Here is a 21,942-nt window from a genome sequence, read left to right on the forward strand (position 1 = left end):
TAAAGAAGGCTGAGTTGAAGAATTGGCTGAAGAATCAATGTTTTCGAACTGTGGTGCTGGAGAAGACTCTTGAGAGTCCTTTGGATTGCAATGAGATCAAACAAGTGAGTCCTAAAGGAAACCAACCCTGAGTATTCATTGGAAGGACTGATACTGAAGCTGAAGCTCCAATACTTTGGCCACCTGTACCAACTCATTGGAAAAGACCCCTTTGCTAGGAAAGATTGAGCGCAAGAGGAGAAGGAGGAGACAGAGGTTGAAATTGTTGGATGGCATCATTGATTCAATGGATGTGAGTTTGAGCAAACTCCAGGAAATAGTGAAGGGCAGTGAAGACTGGCATGCTGTGGTCCATGTGGTTGCAAGGAGTCAGACATGACTGAGTGACTGAACAACAACAATTGGGAGCCTGTTACAAAGTACAGGAAGTTCAGTTCTGTGTTCTGTGATGCCCTAGAATGGTGGGATGGGGATATGTGGGAGGGAAGCTCAAGAGGGACCCCTTGAGCTGTGCACATATAGCTGATTCACTTTGTTTTTCAGCAGAAACTAACAGAGCATTGTGAAGCAATTATACTCCATTTAAAACATTTATCCTTCAATACCCACAGTAAGTGGATTTTTAAAATTTTGTTTAACAATATGGGTAACCTCGATCAAAAGATTTAAAACTGCCTCCTTTTTTGCTTTATTCAAACTAAAACAGTGAGGAAAACATACTTCCAGAAGTATACAAAACCAAAGAAATTATTTATCAACAAGTGTTCCCATGAGATTTGATAAAGTTATATATATATGTTTGTTTGTTTTAAGTCACTGATGTCTTAATTTCAATTCCATTCCCTGCATTTGTAGTGTCTTCTTCTCATGGTTGCTGGGTTTGATATCATATTTGTATGGGTGATTTCCTGCTTTTGCTGTATGTTTGCCTTTGCCAGTGAGCTTTCCCATCTGTTATTTCTTGTTTCTAGTTTTGGCTTCTTTTTCTTCCTGCTGCCTAGAGAAGTTCCTTTAGCATCCATTGCAAAGCTGGTCTGATGGTGCTAAATTTTCTTAGCTTTTGCTCATCTATAAAGCTTCTGATTTCTCTGTCAAATCTGAATGAGAGCCTTGCTGGGTAGAATATTCTTGGTTGTCTGTTTTTTCCTTTCATCAGTTTAAATATAATATACCACTTCTTTCTGGCCTGCAGAGTTTCTGCTAAAAAATCAGCTGATAACCTTATGGGGAATCCCCCATATATTGTTTGTTGTTTTTTTTTATCTTGTTTTTAATATTTTTCTTTGTATTTAATTTTTGTTTGATTACTATATGTCTCAGTGTGTTTCTACTTGGGTTTATCCTGTATGAGACTCTGCATTTCCTGGACTTGAGTGACTATTTCCTTGCCCAATCTAGGGGAGTTTATGACTATCATCTCTTCAACTATTTTCTGAGGCCCTGCCTCTTTTTCTTCTTCTGCTGCTGCTGCTGAGTTGCTTCAGGCGTGTCCGACTCTGTGAGACCCCATAGACCGCAGCCCACCAGGCTCCCCTGTCCCTGGGATTCTCCAGGCAAGAACACTGGAGTGGGTTGCCATTTCCTTCTCCAATGCATGAAGAAAGTGAAAGTGAAGTCACTCAGTCGGGTCCTGAGACCCCTATAATTGGAATGTTGGTGCATTTAATGTTGTCCCTGAGGTCTCTTAGGCTGTCCTTTCTTTTTATTCTTCTTTCTTTATTCTGTGCCAGTGATTTCTACCAATCTGTCTTCCAGCTTACTTTTCTGCACTTCTGTCTCAATTATTCTGCTATTTATTCCTTCTAGTATATTTTCCATTTCAGTTATTGTATAGTTAATGTCTTTTTTTGTTCTTTAGTTCTCCTTGGTCATTGTTAAACATTTCTTATGTCCTCTCGATCCATACCTCTATTCTTTTTTAGACATCTTGGATCATCTTTACTATCATTACTCTGAATTCTTTTTCAGGTAGAGTACCTATCTCCTCTTCATTTACTTGTCCTTTGTAGATTTTTACCTTGCTCCTTCCTCTGCAACAAATTTTTGTTGTCTCATTTTGTCTAATTACTGTGTTTTTGGTCTCCTTTCTGCAGGCTGCAGGATCATAGTTCCTCTTACTTCTGGTGTCTGCTTCCTGGTGGGTAAGCCTGGTCCAGAGGCTTGTGCCTTTCCCTTGGTAGGGGGTGTTGACTGGTGTTGTGACCAGAGCCTGCCCTGGATATTGAGTGGGGCCTTCTTTTGCTCTGTGGTTCTCACTGTCCTTTCAGAGGTGGGGTCTGTTCCCTAGTTGTTGGAGCAGATATCCCCAGATTTGTTTCTTAGGTGTGTTTCTGATCTGTGGTGTGAGGCAGGTGGGATTGGAGTGGTCCTATTGGGAGAGAAGCCACGGAGTATTCCTCCTGTGGAGCTGTTCCCCTGTGAATGTGCTCTGTTGTGTTCCCTCTGGCCTGTTGTGTGGGTTCACAAAGTACAAGTTTGCTGGCACAGCTCCTGGTCTCACCTTCACCATGGGAATGCTGGCAATTGACCCTGGTGACTCTCAGGCATTTTTTCACCAGCCCGCCAGTGCAGTCACTGAGTCAGGTCCCAGGACTGCTGCAGTCATGCGCCTGGATCTGCTATGGGAGCTGTGGAGGCAGCTCAGACTCTACCCTGCCCATCCCCTCTGTGTACATGCCGACAAAGCCCACAGCTGCTAGAGTCAGGCCTTTCCCAGCTGCAGGAGCGCTTGTTGTCCTTTCAGATGTTCACAGGCACTAAATTTAGGAAGCCTTCAGCGGAGGTGTAGCTCCACAGTTGACACAGCTGTGAGGAGAGATTTCAGCTCTTCTTTTTCAGTCACATGGCCCCTGGGGCTCAGTTGTGGTTTCAGCCCCACCTCTGAGTGTGGACCATCCCCCAGAGTCTGCCCTAGAGGTTGCTGGAGTACAGAAGCCCATTGGGCAGGAAGGAACCAAGTTGACAATTGGGGCAGGAGGGCTGCCCAGGTGGGAGGGTGCTGGGGTAGCGACTGGAACTCCAATGCCTATCAGTTGGGGATCAGAGTGAGTAGGGACAGGGTAGAGGAAGCGATGGAGGGGGACCACAGGTCAGCTCCAGTGGGAGCCCTCTCACATGCCCATGGAGGCAAGGGCTGGTGCATGAGGAGAGCCCGGCCATTTGCACGTCACTCACTAATGGCACTTTGCTTCTACGGAGGTCCAGGCTTCCTCCATGAGCACTTCGGGTTGTGGGGCTCCTCACTCCCATCTCCTCAGGCTGTCTGCTCATTGTCAACAGCAGTCCCCTTCCCCGGGTTGCTCTCCAAACCCCACATTCCAGCACCCAGCCCCTCCCATCCCCCCCAGTCCCTCCCAATCTGCACTGGTGGACGCCCATCTTAGGCTGGGGCACACAGGGCTGTGGCAGGGACCATTTGTGTAGGCCCCACTCTGTCCTGCTGCATTCTCCTCTGCATTCTCTGCTGCATTTTCCTCACAACCAAATCTCCCCTTCTGTCCCATCTAACATCCCTGCTTGTGAGGGGGCTTCCCCAGATGCAGGAACCTCTTCTCACCAAGAGCTCCCTGCTGAGGGCACAGGTCCCATCCAGCTTCCTCTCTTCTTTCTTTTGTTCTACGTGTTATGTGGGGGATCTTGTTCTTTAAGGTGTCTGAACATCTGTTAGTGTTCAGCAGTGTTCTGTGAGACATGTTCCATTTGTAGATGTTTTCCTGATGTGTTTGTGGAGACAGACAAGCTCCACATCCTCCTACTCCTCCACCATCTTGGAAAGTCCTGTTTACTTTCAACTGACACTTTCAGAGTTATGAATTACTAAGTATATTTTGGAGTATTAAAATAATTATAAAGCAAACACTATTGTGAAAAAAAGTAATTATGAGTCTTTACCAGGAGAATTTTAAAAAATCTTGAGGCTTGCACATATTAAAAACTGTGTCCCTGTCAGCCATCACTATCTCTTCCTCCTTCAGAGTCAAACTTTGATAGAATTTTCTGTATTTATTACCTATCCTTCCTCATTTCTCATTCGTTCTTCAAACCACTGAAGCCTGGACTTACTCTATCAAGGCCACTCTGAATAAAGTGGTCAGCTCCTTTCTTTTTTCTCTGTGTCTAGAGGACTGTCTCCTTCCTCTCTTCCTGACATCTTAATAGCATTTGATACTGTGGACCACTCTCCTATCTGAATCTTCTTTTTCCTTCAACTTCTGTGTCTGCACACTCCCTTGATTTTCCTTCTACCTATCAAATGCATTGTCTCAGTCTCTTTGAAATCTTATTTCCCATTCTATATTTTAAAAATTCAGATGAGGTATTTTGGAGGTATTATCAGGAAAACTTCAGAATAGATTGTCTGTAGGAAGTGAGGAAAAGAAGGGTCAAAAACTAGGGCGGGGGGAGATAAGTTAGGAGTTTGGAATTAACATATACACACAACTATATATAAAATAGATAAAATCAACAAAATGGCTGAAGCCCTCACCTTAAATACCACCCTCAGCTAAAGACAAAAGAGGATATTGAGGATGGGGGCAGTTATAGGAGGTGACCTAGAAAAGCACAGTAAGCAAGGATAAGGTTGTGATGCAGATTTGAGTCAGTTTCCTTCTCCATTGATAAATGTTCTGGAGACTTGGCCATCTTCCTTTTTCTGGTACAGAGGTACCAGATAAAGATTTCTCTTGTAAATGCAAACATTTCTTAGAAAAATGTAACTTATTCTTTGTTATCAGGGTCTATCCATGTTTACTGTTTCTTAGAAAATAAACAACTGAATATAATGTGCTAAAGAGACACATTTTGGGGTGTCAAATTCTACTCTCTTATAGAATTCATATAGCGAAATCCTTGGTGTAGTTTGATTAAAAAACTTTTTATTTTGAAATAATTATAGGCTCACAGAAAGTTGTGAAATCATACACAGAGGTCTTCTGTGTCTCTGCTGGCTTCCTCAGTGACTGCAGTGCACTGTGGGAGCCAGGCTGGCACAGCACAATTCATTAGATACAGGTTGTGTTTTTATGATCTTTTCACATGCATTCATTTCCTTATGTCTTTGTGTATAATTCTGGGATGTTTTTTATCACATGTACATGGTCTAAATGTGTCCCCACAGAATTCTTATTATGAAACCTAACCCCTAAGATATTTGGAAGTGGGGCCTGAGGGAGGCCATTAGTCATAAGGGATGAGTGCCCTGTCACAGAGATCCAAGAGATTCCCATACCCTCATCCCCCTTGAAGTTACAGAGAAAAACCTGCCGTCTGTGAACCAGGAAGCAGGCTCTAACTGAGGCAAGGGGTAGATGGCCCCCCACCAGGATAAAGCAATAGTAGATTTATTCTTTGTGGACAAAACCCCCTAGAAGAGAACAGCAGGACAATTAAGAGGTGAGGTTTGGCTATACCCAGACCACATATTTTTCATTCTCAAAGTCAGGAGACCTCTTTGAAAGTGCAGAAAGTCTCTTTGGAGGTCAAAGGGGAGTGATGTCAAGATACATTCTGCCCATAGGCCTCTGCGGTAGAATCTATCTTGCCTAAGAGATGTGTGCCCACCTATGGGAGGATCCTGAGATATATCAAATATGGACTGTGAACCAGGCAAATCAAAGTTATTGGCCAAAGGGGACCTGGAAGAAATGCCCATGTAAGTGATTTAGACTGCCACGAGTGTGCGACTCAGGGACTCTCCCTCTGAGTTTGTTCAGAGGGAAAATATTTGAGGTAGAGGTGTTGTAATGTGTCTATCCATGCATACTGTACTCTTTTTCCTGCTAAAAAACACTTTATGTTCCACTACTTTCTGTCTTTGTGGGGATTTCTTTTCTGCAAAGCCAAATGGCCAGGGACTTGGCACGGACCACTGGTCTAGTGGTTAGGATTTGGTGCTCTCACCTCTGCAACCTGGATTCAGTCTCTGGTGAGGAACTGAAGCCCCACTTCAAGCTGCTGCAGGCCAAGGCCACCCAAGATCACTGTGTATGTCCATGTGTTCGACTTTGTGGAAGATTTCTTTGGTGTGGTGTATATGCTCAATCGTGTCTGAGTCTTTGCGACCCCATGGACTGTAGCCTGCCAGGCTCCTCTGTCTATGGAATTTTCCAGGCAAGAATTCTGAAGTGGGTTGCCATTTCCTACTCAAAGAGATCTTCCTAATCCAGGAATCGAACCAGCATCTCCTGCATTGACAGGCAGATTCTTTACCACTGAGCCACCTGGGAAGCCCAGAGATCATTACCAGCCACCAGATCTGCTGGTGCCTTGATCTTGGAACTTCTAGCCTCCAGAACTATGAAAAATAAATATTTGCTGTTTATAGGCCACTCCATCAGTGGTGTTTCATTAGAGCAGCCCAAATGGACCAATACATGTAGATCTGAATAACTACTATTACAAGTAAAATACAAGTCCTTTTTATCACCACGAAGGCACTCCTCCCCGTTTTATTGCCACAGCTTTTGTCTCCTCCCTTGTGCTAAGTCACTTCAGTTGTGTCCGACATTTTGCAACTCCACGGACTATAATTCCCCAGGCTCCTGTTCATGGGATTCTCCAGGCAAGAATACTGGAGTGGGTTGCCATTCCCTTCTCTAGGGATCTCCCCAACCCAGGGATCAAACCTGCATCTCCTATGTCTCCCGCACTAGAAGGTGGATTCTTTATCATTAGCGCAACCTGGGAAGCTCTCCTCCCTTCATCCCTGGCAACCACTTATCTGTCTTCATGTCTATAATTGTCATCTTGAGAATGTAATGCAAATGGAATCATATAGAATGTGGCCTCCCCACCCCCCATTCAGTATAATGCCCTTAAGACCATCTATGTTGTCCTGTGTATGTTTGATCCCTCTTACTGCTGATTGGTGTTCCAAGATTTGATCTTGAGAGCCTGCTGCAGTCCTAGGTATGGAGTGTGCATCAGCTTGGCAACCTGATATCAAGTACTCAAATGAAACAACTGAAGTTAATACAGTGGGGAATAATCAGTGTGATAAAGGAAGAATAGCAGGGAAGGAAATTCTTAGCCATTCTCAGGAGAGAACAACGGGCTGGAAATAAAGCTTACATGCTGACATTTCCCAAGATGAGTTTACCGGAAACCAGCAAGTCTAACATAAAAAGAGTGTTTAGCGCCAAAGTCTAGAAAATCACAAAAACTGTCACTGCTGTGGGACTGATCTTTAACATGATGATGCATATTTAGAATTCTAGAAGAGGACATGATATTCTCTGCTTTCCAAACCTTTAGACCAGCACATTAATGTCCTTTTCCAAGAATATTTCTCTCTGGGAGTTTTCCAGGGAAAATATTTGGGGTAGAGGTGTTGTAAGTTAATACACAATATTTAAATTCTAAAATGATCATGCAGTTTATTACACAGTCAAATGTGTTTATCAAGTTGATTTTAAGGTGTATAATAGGCATAAAATACCGAGATAACTCTACTGCTGCTGCTGCTGCTAAGTCGCTTCAGTCGTGTCCGACTCTGTGCGACTCCACAGACGGCAGCCCACCAGGCTCCCCCGTCCCTGGGATTCTCCAGGCAAGAATACTGGAGTGGGTTGCCATTTCCTTCTCCAATACATGAAAGTGAAAAGTGAAAGTGAAGTCGCTCAGTCGTGTCAGACTCCTAGTGACCCCATGGACTGCAGCCTACCAGGCTCCTCCATCCATGGGATTTTCCAGGCAAGAGTACTGGAGTGGGCTGCCATTGCCTTCTCTGGAGCTAACTCTACAGAGCTACATAAAACAGAGCTACTCTACTCTGGTGGTGGAAATATAACAATGAAATATTCCTAAAGGCAAGCCCCTTCCCCCCAAACATCAAAGAACACACTCATGGCACCAGAGAGTATAACAGTGGTTTCCAGGAGGTGGGGGTGAGAAAATGGGGAGATGTTGGTCAAAGGGCACAAACTTTCAGTCTGTGAGATAGTTTCTGGGAGTCTAATATACAGAAAGATGACTATAGTTAACACTGAACTGTATACTTTAAGTTTGTGTATATTGTATACAAACAAAATACACTTTATATTGTATACAGAGTGTACTTTACATTGTATACTGTATACTTTGAGGAGAAGGCAATGGCACCCCACTCCAGTACTCTTGCCTGGAAAACCCCATGGACGGAGGAGCCTAGTGAGCTGTGGTCCATGGGGTCGCTAGGAGTCGGACATGACTGAGCGACTTCACTTTCACTTTTCACTTTCACTTTTCACTTTCATGCATTGGAGAAGGCAACGGCAACCCACTCCAGTGTTCTTGCCTGGAGAATCCCAGGGACAGGGGAGCCTGTTGGGCTGCCGTCTATGGGGTCGCACAGAGTCGGACACGACTGAAGCGACTTAGCAGCAGTATATTTTGAAGGGTAAATTTGTGTTCTCATCACACCAAAAACAAGGTAACCATATTAAGTTGACTTTGGTAATTACTTCAGGATGTATACATAAATCATCATATTGCATGTGTTAAATATTGATACATGCAGTTTTTATCAGCGCCTCAATAAAGCTGAAACAAAATTACATAAAATATATTGCCACTAGGGGGCAGAAGAGGATTAGAGGAAAGGGAAACCTCCCAATTGTTGCCTAATTAAAAAAAAAAAAAAGTGTACCTAAATGAAATGAGATCTGAGAATCTTTTTTCTCCTTTCTGTGCAAACAGATAATAAAGTTGTTAAATATTCTTTGTATTTATTACCATAAAACAATGCTTATTTTGCAATGTACATAAGTTATAAATAATATTTTTTTGTTTTTAGAGTAAAAGATATATCTAGGCTGGGAGCTGCTGTTCGATTTTATAAACATAAATCCTGATTTTCCAAACCTGAGAGCTCATTAACCTTTAGACAGTTTAGAAAGAAATACTGTTACCATATTCTATTATCATTTTCCCAGCTTGTTTTGGTTAGGGAATAAGTTACAGCAAGTCAAGTTTGACACAGAATTTGTGGAATTTTAACTTTCTGATGGAATCAAAGAGTCTCTATTAATCTTCTAACATATATTAATTACTATATTTTCCCACCAACTTTTGCTTTGTGCTTGAAGTGTATTTTTTCCTCTTAATGTTTCTTCTTTGGTAATCACAACTGGATAAGAACAAATATAACTGAAGAGATAGCAAAATGGACTGATCAGTGGAGGTCTGGTTGCCCGGTGAGCTTCTCAAAGCCTGTCTTTGCTTACTTCACCAGGGCCACCACCTCCCACCCCATCCCAGCCCTACCCTGCCCCACCCTTCTTCAGCCTGGACCAGCTTATTTGTATAAGAATGTTTTATGAGAATCCAGGAAACTCCTCTCATTTAGAAGGATTGTCTAATAGTAAAGTTTGACATTGTAATGGAGAGACACTCCCTCCATGGATCCCAATTCTTCCTTTTTCTAAAATGAATGCTTGTCTGTGATACAGTTTTCCTGGTGAGCAAAGTTCCAGACAGGGGTTGTTGTTGAGTCACTTCATTGTGTCCAACTCGTTGTGACCCTGTGGACTGTAGCCCGCCAGGCTCTGCTATCCATGGGATTTTCCAGGCAAGGATCCTGGAGTGGATTGCCATTTCTTCTCCAGGGAATCTCTTCCTGACTCAGGGATGGAACCCATGTCTCCTGCATTGGCAGGTAGATTCTTTATGACTAAGCCGCCAGGGAAGCCAGGGATTGCGTCTCTTCAAAGGTGGCTGTTATTCCCTGGGGGCAAGTTGTGGGTCCTCAGACAGGAAGACAGAAATCAGGAGGTGGGAGCTCCTGCCTTTCTTTTGGTGGTGGTCTCTTGGGGCTGGTTTCTTAGGGGTGTTTGGACATGCTTGATGGTGCTCCCAGATTGGAAGGGAAGGCTGGGATGCAGGGAGGAGGCTGAAGATGAGGGAATCACACTGTATACGCCGGAGTGAGTTTTTAGTTGCCCATTTATTCTCCTCCTGTTCTCCCTTAGATGTTTGTGGTTTATAAATGCTTTGGCCTTACTTCAGTTGAAGGGAATTTAAGGAAGAGTTAAACTTCCAGATGAGAACAATGCCTCCTTGTGAAGCAGTTTGGAAGTGATAACTTTCACATACAAGACACTGAAAGCAGGAATTTGCATGTCAGGGTCACAGGTCTAGCCCTCTGTCTGCACCAGAGTCCTTGTTCGTTGCCACCGTGAAGGCCAATTGAGTCCTCTCAGACACTGAGAACAGCACATGTGGAAAGAGGGGGTGGTGATGTTTCCTTCCCACACAAAATGCTGCAGAGAGCTACCCTCAAAGCTTCTTCCTTGAAAAAGTTCATTCAAATCTCAGGTCTTAGGATGAGGAGATCATGTAGGTGATTTATCTTTATTTATTATTAACTCAGAATTGACTCCCTCATCCAAACAGGTGAGGAAACCAAAAACTGGTTCTGAGAGATCAAGTGATGCCCCTAAAGTCACAGGGTTGAAGTCAGGGTGGGGCTAAAGCTCAGGTTTCCAGGCTCCAAGTTGTTCTGACACTGCCCATGGTAGGGAGGTTTCTACTTTCTTGGCAAGTGTTCCTCTGCCATGAGACAGAATTTGCAGGATATAGTCAACAGCTATTTGGGCTTCCCAGGTGGCACTACTCGTAAAGAACCCACCTGCCAATGTGTTCCATCTGTGAGTCAGGAACATCCCCTGGAGGAGAGCATGACAACCCACTCCAGTATTCTTACCTGAGAATCCCATGGACAGAGGAGCCTGGTGGGCTACAGTCCATGGGGTCACAAAGAGTCAGACATGACTAAAGTGACTTGGCATGCATGCATGCACCAGCTCTTTATTTCTACTCAGGATAGTGCTAAACAATATTAGACATTAATTGTTGTCTGCAGCCCTGTGTGGAAAGAGGAATTCTTTCAAGGACTTGGGGACCCTGAGCTGTGTGGGTCATTGGTTGAGGGGATTGACATAGATTTTCCTGCTGGCCCCACAGTCAAGCCTGGAGGTCTGACAAAGTGAATGCTTTAGAGGGAGTGTGTGTGTGTGTGGTGTGAGGAGTGTGTGTGTGTGTGTGTGTGTGAGAGAGAGAGAGTCCTTTCATTGCCACCAAGAAATGGTGGGCTGGGGGACATCAAATCCTTATTATCTCTCTTTGGACAGTACACTGAAGGGCAAAATCCTCTGTTGTTAGTCAGACATGGAAGAAGGACGTCATCTCAATTCCAAACAAAAGGGCACTGAGCAGGCATAGCTAGATGTCCCATTTTCTCCTCCTTGGTGTACTTTATCTTTATCTCCTGGGAAAGAAACACCAAGATGTTGATGACCATTACTTAATGATCACAGCTTATTGACGCCATGTGTTTCTGTGAAAAGGAAAACCATTGTGTGGTACTGTCTGTGCTCCCAGACTCGCTCCAGCAGGGAGCCCCCTGGGGCAGCCTGTGTCCCTGAGCCTCAGCTGACATGGATCACTGCCTACAATGTGTCAGCATCACTTTAGATTCTTCACATGTTTCATAAACCTTCCATATGCCTTGTAAGATAGGTGCAGTCTACAGATGCAGATGCTGATGAGGTTATGTGTGCATCACATGCTAGGAGGTGGAGAGCCTGACTCATGTCCTAGCAGCCTGGTTCCAGAGTGCAGGCTCCTAACCCCTCCACAGCTCTTTCCCCCACTAGCATCCACCTGACTTCCACAGAGCCCTGTGGACCTAGATTAAATCCTGCAAATTTTATTCACAATCCTTTAGGTTCTGATGTGATCACATCCACGCAAGTGACTGGTTGGGGGAGAGCAACCATATAGTAAGAACTGGGGATGAAAAAAGATCACTCTGATACATACTCAAGAATAATGTGACCTTGGGTGTCATTTCCTAAATTTGACTCATTAATACTATTTTCAAATAATGAAGCTAATGATTATTGAGATATTATTGAGTACTTAACTAAATGTAAAAAGTCCTTTACATATATCACCTCTTTATCCATCCAGCTATCAAATGAGTGTAGTATTAGTGTCCTGAGTTTAAAGATGAATTTAGACTTATTGAGTAATTTTGCAATGTTATACAGCTTCTTCAAAGGCAACACTGTCTCCAGTGACCACATTCTTAGCCATTGAGCTATATCAGTGCCCTTGATGGCTGGTTTGCAGTTCAGGATGGACATCTTTCCAATTAGTTAGCTTTCCTGAAAACTTGGGAGCAGGATAAACTTGGTCTCTGTGTTCCTGAATTTTGTTTTGCTGATTCTGTTCTGCTCTTGAACCATCTGTGTACCATTCTTTCTTTCTTTAGTATTTAGCTTTCATCATCTGGCTTTAATTTGCTCAAACTCTTTCCTCTATGCAATTTGTATTGTTTTGGTTTCTTTTTCTATGGAAACCATTTTTTGGGTAGTTAATTTAATAATAGATGTTTTTACTACTTTGAAGTCTTAGGCTTTCACTATAATAACATAATTTATATAGGACTATGGTAGATGGTTTCAGTAAGAATTATTTATACATACATAATTTTAAATTTATAAAAATTTTTTGGGCCCTACAAGTATCTTTGTGAATTGTTTGTTCAACTCCCTTGCCAATGTCACTTTTTCCACATGGCAAGATTTGAGGGGTATAGAAAAGTGTCTGCCTTATATACTTGTTAATGGCATAGAGAAATAAAGTATTATATCCAGAGAAATAAAATATATCCAGAAATGCCTCTGAAACAAAGTCATCCCTGAAGGACCATGTACTAACTTACAGTGTTATAACAGCCAAACAAATTGCTTCAAGTTGCAGAGGGTGAGGCAGGACCTTTGGTAAAAGAGGTCTGAGACAGGTAAATTCATCCCAGGGCAGAACACTTTACTTAAGGCATGTATGTGGATCAGAGAGCATGGCAGATCTGAGAGTCTTGAAGAAAGTGGGTTGCAGCAGGAGCAAGGGGTGCAGAGAGAATAAGAGGAAGTTGAGAAGGCAAAAGAAGTTACATCTGTGTGTGGACTTGCAGGGCACATCCCCATGCTCCGCTCACAGTTCTTCTTTTCTGATAAACTTTCACCCCTCCCCCGGTCTCCCCGCCAACATCCCAGCCCAAGTGATAGTGGGAACAGCCAAGTTTACACCACATGTCTTTGCTTTCACAGCTGATTGGGCAAATATGGGCCAATATATTCCTTCTCAAATCTCTGAGCCCAAAAGATTCTAGACAGTTGGCTGTTCTCCCAAACAGAGGAGATATAAATCAGGACTTCTGATTTATATCTCTGAAGATACAAACTTCCACTGAAGAGGAAGAATGAGGGGGACCCTAGAGCTGGAACTCTTGGTTCTCCAGTGCTCTAGCTGCAGTTTGGTCTAATCCATTTCATAGGACCGTTTGTAACTCTGCCCTTGGCATTGGTCCTCTGCTTTTTTGCTTAATTGATTGCACTTCTTATCATTTATAACCGGTCACTTTTTTATGTGGTCAATATATATAACATAAAGTTTACCATTTTAACCATTTTTAATGGGTTCAGTCAATGCCATTAAGCTCATTAACACTGTAGTGTGATCATTGCCTGCACCCATCTCCAGGACTTTTTTCATCTTCCTAAACAGAAACTCTGTACCTGCTAAACAGCTCTGCATTCTCCTCTGCCCTCAACCCCTGGCAACCACTACTCTACTTTCTGTCTTTATGAATATGATGACTCTAGGTACCTCATGTAAGTGAAACCAACAGTATTTGTTCTTTTGTGACTGGCTTATTTCCCTTAGCATGATGTCTTCAAAGTTCATCCACGTTGTAGCATGTGTCAAGGTTTCCTTTCTTTTTAAGGCTGAGCAATATTTCCTTGATTGCGTATACCACATTTGGTTTATTTATTCATCCATTGAAGGGCCCTTGAATTGCTTCCACATATTGGCTGTTGTGTATAATGCTGCTATAAACATGAGTGTACAAATATCTTTTTGCATCCCTGCTTTTGATTCTTTTGGTATGTACCCAGAAGTGGAATTGCCAGATCATATGAGAATTCTAGGTTTAGTTTTTTGAGAAACTGCCATATTGTTTTTCCACAGCAACTTCAACATTTTACATTCGCACCAGAAATACCCAAGGGCTCCAATTTCTTCACGTCTTTGCCAACACTTACTGTTTTATGTTATTTTTACAAAAGCCATCCAAATGAATTTGAAGTAGAATCACATTGGGTTTTGATTTACAGATCCTTAGTGATTTGTGATGTTAAGCATATTTTCATGAGTTTATTGTCTTATAGTATATCTTCTTTGGAGAAATGCTTATTCAATTATTCATTTAAAAATTGTTGTTGCTCTCATCGAGTCCTTCATATATTCTGGATATCAACCCTTTATCAGATATGTGATCTGCAAGTATTTTATCCCATTCTATGTGCTGCCTTTTCACACTATTGACAGTGTCCTTTGATACAAAAATTTTAAAAATTTTGATGTAGTCTATGTTATCTTCTTTTGCTTTTGTTAATGTGTTTTTGGCTTCATAGTCAAGAAATCATTGCCAAATCCAGCATCATGAAGCTTTCTTCCTTCTGTTTTTTTTCTAATAGTTTTAGCTTTTATATTGAAATCTTTGGTCTATTTTGAGTTAGTTTTTGTGTTTGGTGTAAGGTAAGAGTCCAGGGTCATTCCTTTGCATGTGGATACTCAGCTTATTCAACATCATTTGTTGAAGACTGCTTTTGTCATTGAGTGATCTTGACACAATGGTAGAAAATTATTTGACCATATATGTAAGGGTTTATTTCTAGGTTCCATGTTTTATTCCATTGATCTAAATGTCTGTGTTTATGCCAGTATCATAGTTTTAAAGTTTGAAATAAGAACGTGTGGATTTCCAGCTTTGTTCTTCTGTTTCAAGATGGTTTTGGGTATTCAGGGTCCCTTGTGAGTCCATATAAATTTTAGGATGGATTTCTAAGTTTATGCAAAACACATTTTTGAAATTTTAGTAAGGATTGTCTTGCTTGAACTCTTGCATCTTTGCTTTGAGCTTCTATTTTAAAAAAGTAATTAGCTTGTTAAGTTTTAAAACTTGCTTTTATTTGTTCCATGAGTATTCTTTGCCATTTGTTTCCCCAGTCTCTCCTTCTTCCCTAGTCCACAAACATTTTGGTTGTATTTTAGTGACATTTATTCAATGATTCCTTTTTATTTCTTCTTTGCATGCTTCTGTGCTAAGTCACTTCAGTTTATCTGACTCTTTGCGACTATGGACTATAGCCTGAGAGGCTCCTCTATCCATGGGATTCTCCAGGTGAGAATACTGGAGTGGATTGCCATGCCCTTCTCCAGGGGATCTTCCCAACCCAAGTATTGAACCCACATCTCTTATGTTTCCTGCATTGGCAGTAGGTTCTTTACCACTCATACCACCTGGGAAACCCTATTTCTTCTTTATTCAACCCTAAATGAGTAGAGTTGTTTCTGCACCATGTATTATAGAAGGTTCAAGCTTGTAGAAATTTTGCACTACAAGTTCTTTATGATACAGGGTTGTGTGGGTAAATTCTTTGAGGTTTTCTTTTCTCCCAGCTACTTGAAATTGTCAACCACATCGCTATCCATAATGTACTCCACTCTGTCCTACCTTTTGAAAACTTCCTAAAAATCTGAGTGATTCCTCCTTTACCCCGACCTTCCCTTCTCCTCCTTGACCCAGGCTTCACACCCTCTCAGGTTGTCCCACTGGCCCTGGAGACCTGTGCTCTGACAGCTTTGTCATACTTGCTGAGGGGTCTTGCTATACCTCTGTTAGCCTTTCAATGTATTTGGCAGCCCATTCTCATGTACTGTGTTTTGGAAGTATAAAAGTCCCTGAATTTTATTAAACATGGAGCTTAACTCTCTGTTACTCATTTTCTTAGGGTTTTTTATTTTTTGGTGATTTCCTGAAGGAGGAGAGACTAGCCTTATAATTTCCAGCAATGAATCTGGGAGGCAAAACTTTAGCTTGTTGAAATAACAATCATAGAAGGTTGACTTTCATGAGCAAGAAATGTGAGGAGAATGGGTAATATCAGAATAGCAAACAATTTAAGGGAAACTCTAGTTAAGTGAAGACACCTGTGAGATCTGCATGAATGACAGCACATGGAATGCAGAACTGGTGTGCATTAGCTGTCATTGGCCTTCATAGTCAACTTTAGGATACTCTGTAGATCTCTGCTCTAGGCTTATGCCTATTTATGATTTTGTTTTCCAATCTAGTATTGTCATTTGGTGTTTCCAAGTCTAAAATTCCTGGCTTAAATGCTTTCCATATTCTTCCTTTCAATCCATTGAATCCATTGGCTGTACTCTCCTTTTATCCTTCTGCTGCTGCTGCTGCTGCTGCTAAGTCGCTTCAGTCATGTCCAACTCTGTGCGACCCCATAGATGACAGCCCACCAGGCTCTGCCGTCCCTGGGATTCTCCAGGCAAGAACACTGGAGTGGGTTGCCATTTCCTTCTCCAATGCAGGAAAGTGAAAAGTGAAAGTGAAGTCGCTCAGTCATGTCCGACTCTTAGTGACCCCATGGACTGCCTACCACCAATCAACTAGTTTCTGCTTAGCAGATTGGGTGAGTTTCTATGTTTTCAAGGTAATATGAATGTGACAGGGCAATAGGTAGTTTAGTCTTCATTTCCATTTTCTATAAGCTGGAATTATGAAGAGGATATGGGAAATCTACCTTACATTCAGGATATGAGCAGAAGCTGGAATCAAGTATGAATAAGGGAGGTTATGATTTCCACATGAGATTGGAAATGTTTAGATAATAATAGTGTTTAGCCCTGGAGAAGGAAATGGCAACCCACTCCAGTGTTCTTGCCTGGAGAATCCCAGGGACGGGGGAGCCTGGTGGGCTGCCATCTATGGGGTCGCACAGAGTCAGACACGACTGAAGCGACTTAGCAGCAGCAGCAGCAGCAGTAGCAGTGTTTAGCCCACCAAAGAGAGTTATTTTAAGGGAGGTTGTGTGACAGAGAAGCTTAGATGAGGGTTTGTTTCCTTTATAGTAGGCACCTGTAGGAATATTATCTAGGACAAAGTGCTCAATAAAGCACAGTAATGAGTAGCAGTACAGTGGAGTGGTGGGGGAGAGGAGTGGTTGGGCAGAGATTCAGTGAAGCAGTGGATTTTTATAGATGTTGTCATAAAATAATCCATAAAACATATATGGGAATTCCCCTTTCCTTTTCCAGCTCTGCCCTTCTCTCATGCTTCTCCTTGTTTTTCATTTTTCCTTCTAGTTTGCCCTAAGTATTCATTTTGCCTTGTATAGGCTTGTGAAATATGGTAGATGACTGAAGAGAATAGTCAGTTCGGACTTGCAGAGATTACCCTTATTATATAATGTAGACTCCCTAATATTATAACAGTATATAGAACTATTCAACCATGGTCATAAAATTAGTTTTTGAAATACTGGAAATAGAATACTTACCTTGTTTTCAAATTTTAAATTGGAAGATAATTGCTTTACAATATTGTGTTAGTTTCTGCCATATATCAACGTGAATCAGCCACAGATGAACATATGTCCCCTCCCTCTTGAACCTGCCTCCCACCTCCCGCCCCATCCTACCCTCTAGGTTGTCACAGAGCACTGGGCGTGAGCTCCCTGTGTCATACGGCCATCGGACATTTGCTATTTTATATATGGTAACATATATGTTTCAATGTTGCTCCTTCAATTGGTCCCTCCCTCTCCTTCCCCCACTTTGTCCACAAGTTTGTTCTCTATGTCTGCGTTTCTAATGCTGCTCTGCAAATAGGTTCATCTTTCTAGATCCATATATATGCATTAATATACGGTATTTATTTTTCTCTTTCTGACTTAGTTCACTTTATATAATAGGCTCTAGGTTCATTTACCTCATTAGAATGGACTCAAATGAGTTCCCTTCTATGGATGAGTAATATTCCATTGTATATATGTACCACAACTTCTCTATCCATTCAAAAGCTAGTAGAAGAAATCATAAAGATCAGAGCAGAAGTAAATGAAAAAGAAACCAAGGAGACACTAGCAAAGATCAATAAAACTAAAAACTGGTTCTTTGACAAGATAAACAAAATTGACAAATCATTAGCCAGACTCATCAAGAAAAAAGGGGAGAAGATTCAAGTCAATAAAATTAGAAATGAAAAAGAAGTTACAACAGACAATGCAGAAATACAAAGGAGCATGAGACTACTACAAACAACTATATGTCAATAAAATGGACAACCTCAAAGAAATGGACAAATTCTTAGAAAAGTATTACCTTCCAGAACTGAACCAGGAAGAAATAGAAAATATGAAGAGACCAATCACAAGCACAGAAACCAAAACTGTAATAAAAAAAGTCTTCCAACAAACAAAAGCTCAAGGCCAGATGGTTTCACAGGTGAATTCTACCAAAAGTTTAGAGAAGAGCTAACCTCTATACTGGGAGAAGGCAATGGCACCCCACTCCAGTACTCTTGCCTGGAAAATCCCATGGATGGAGGAGCCTGGTAGGCTGCAGTCCATGGGGTCGCTAGGAGTTGGACACGACTGAGCGACTTCACTTTCACTTTTCACTTTCATGCATTGGAGAAGGAAATGGCAACCCACTCCAGTGTTCTTGCCTGGAGAATCCCAGGGACGGCAGAGCCTGGTGGGCTGCCATCTATGGGGTCGCACAGAGTCGGACACGACTGATGCGACTTAGCAGCAGCAGCAGCAGCAGCAACAGCAGCAGCAACATCTATACTGCTCAAACTCCTCTTGAAAACTGCAGAGGAAGGAAAACTCCCAAACTCATTCTACAAGGCCACCATCACCCTGATATCAAAGCCATACAAAAAAGAAAATCATAGGCCAGTATCACTCATGAACATAGATGCAAAAATCCTCAACAAAATGCTAGTAAACAGAATCCAACAACACACAAAAAGGATCATATATCATGATCAAATGGGCTTTATCCCAGGCATGCAAGGATTCTTCAACAGCCATTTATGTAAAAACTCTCCAAAAAGTAGGTATAGAAGGATCATACCTCAACATATGATGGTGGGAAGGATTGATGCTGAGGAAGATTTCCTGATGCTGGGAAAGATTGAAGGCTGGAGGAGAAAGGGATGACAGAAGATGAGATGATTGGATGGCATCACAGACTCAATGGACATGAGTTTGAATAAACTCCAGAAGTTGGTGATGGACAGGAAGACCTGGCATGCTGCTGTTCAGAGGGTCGCAAAGAGTCGGACACAACTGAATGACTGAACTGAACTGACCTCAACATAATGAAGGCCGTATATTACAAACCAACAGCAAACATTATTTTCAATGGTGAAAAACTGCTGAAAGCATTTCCTCTAAGATCAGGAACAAGACAAGGGTGCGCATTCTCACCACTATTATTCAACATAGTTTTGGAAGTCCTAGCCATAGCAATCAGAGAAGAAAAAGAAATAAAAAGAATCCAGATGAGAAAGAACAAGTAACTCTCAGTATTTGAAGATGACATGATACCATATATAGAAAACCCTAAAGATGCCACCAGAAAGTTATTAGCATTAATCCATGAATGTAGTAAAGTCATAGGATATAAAATTAATACTTAGAAATCCCTTGCATTCCTATATACTAACAATAAAAAATAAGAAAGAGAAATTAAGGAAACAACCCCATTCACCATTGCAACAAAAAGAATAAAGTGCCTAGGAATAAACCTACCTAAAGAGGTGAAAGACCTGTATGCAGAAAGCAATAAGACATCAACGAAAGAAATCAAAGACAACACAAAACAAATGAAGAGATATACCATGTTCTTGGACTGGAAGAATCAATATTGTGAAAATAATTATACTACCTAAAGCAATCTACAGATTAAATACAATTTCTATCAAACTACCAATGGTATTTTTCACAGGAATAGAACAAAAAAATTCACAATTTGTATGGAAACACAAAAGACCCTGGATAGGCAAAGCAATCTTGAGAAAGAAAAACAGAGCTGGCTTCAGACTATACTACAATGCTACAGTCATCAAGACACTATGGTACTGGCACAAAAACAGAAATACAGATCAAAGGAACAAGATAGAAAACCCAGATATAAACCCACACATTGATAGACACATTATCTTTGACAAAGGAGGCAAGAATACACAATGGAGAAAAGACAGCCTCTTCAATGAGTGGTATTGTGAAAACTGGAGGAGTACTTACCTTTTAAAGCATGGTTACAATCCTATAGTAATTATGTTAAAGCATATTGCATCTAAATGCTACTTCTAGAGACAAATAATGTGTCTCATAGTTCCATGTATTAAGGAGAAAAAAGGTGCATAAGTTGTTATCAAGGCAAACATTATCAGGTGCATATTTTCCAAATTTTGTTTTCAATTCTTTAAATTTTTCATGAAGAGGATTTCTGTAATATGCAAGTCATTGTCCATTAGCATACTGACCATTATACAGTTTTCAAATGAGTTCAATTTTTAAAATGTTTGAGATAAAATCAAGAGTTCTAACCAAGTTCTATCCCTCTAAAGGATAATATCAGTTATATCAGAATAAGTAAGGGAGAAATCATATACATATTTTTTAAATGAAATAATATGGTGTCACATTCTTTAAAACTTATTTAAATTCTCTCACATGCTGTATCTCTTGAATTGATCTCATTCTTCTATGTCTCATTTTATTGTACTGAATGTATGTTTTTCAAGTTCCAGGAAAAATTCTTTGTTAAATTTATATTTGGCCTCTTTACTCCCCAGAGCTTGCAAATGATATCAGAATGGGAAATATTGTGAATTATTCTAAATAATTGGAACTTTGGAAATGAAATTTGTTCTCCAATGCAAGTAAAATAATTGTTTTTTCCTGGAGTGCATTAATTCTAATTTTATTACCTATCCACTTTATGAAGTTTCTCTACTTTTTATGTGGAAAAAGTAAGAAATAGAATTGCTATACACATTTCAATTATGAGAAACTCTATAGTAGCATAAGCCAAAATTAAAGAATGTCTTCCATTTTAGAACAATTATTTCCATCTTTATTATATAGAAAAGGGAATCTTTCAGTCCCATTTCCCAAGTGAGTTATTGTTTTCTAAATAGCACACGCTAGAATAGTTGGATGATGGACCCAGATGTTAGAGGATTAGTTCAACTTTTCAAATGTTCAAGGTGAGATGAAATTCAGAGTTCTAATCAAGTTCTCTTCCACCTAAAGGGGAAACATAATGCCTCTATTTTTCCTTCTCATACATAGAATCTTAGAGTTGGCAGGGGTCCCGAAACGTTATTTTTTTCTAAGCTATTTGATCCAAGAATGATGGACTTCTTCCTGATTGTTTAAATTTGGCCATTTGGGGGTCTGATTCAGAAATTAGAAAGTCCTAAATTGGTCAAGGATTGCCAAACTATAACATCAAAGAATTAAGCTTAGTTAAAAAAAATAAAAACTGTGAATTCTGATTGAGTGCTAAACTTGGCAAATAGCTTTGGAGAAATCATCTGCCTTACATAAAGTGGGTTTGTTTCTCCAGAAAATGATGCCCATTAACTTTTTTTTTTAAACAAATACTAGTCATTTATTAATATAATAGTATGAAAAGAAAGAAGAGTATTAGAGTCACACAGCCTTAAATTTCTTTCAAATGCTTGAGCTATTTGTTCCACAACATCTTATTTTTTTTTTTTCAAATAATGAGCGCTTGATAATGAATTTTTGGTAGTCAGGACCTATAAGGCTCTTTGTCTTCCAGATGCTATTAGGACTATACTGAAGCAGTCTTGTAGTTATGTGTATTTAATGCCCTAAAATTGGAAAATAAATGCACATTTAATTTTACTAGTGCAGGTAATAAATCTGTATATCTATTTTTGGTTTGTTTTTAAAAATTAATTAATTAATTTTAATTGAAGACTAATTACTAATTACTAATTAGTACTTTACTAATTACTTTAGTGTTGTGGTGGTCTTTGCCATACATTGACAT

Source organism: Bos javanicus, chromosome 9, assembly GCF_032452875.1.
Source record: "Bos javanicus breed banteng chromosome 9, ARS-OSU_banteng_1.0, whole genome shotgun sequence".
NCBI lineage: Eukaryota > Metazoa > Chordata > Mammalia > Artiodactyla > Bovidae > Bos > Bos javanicus.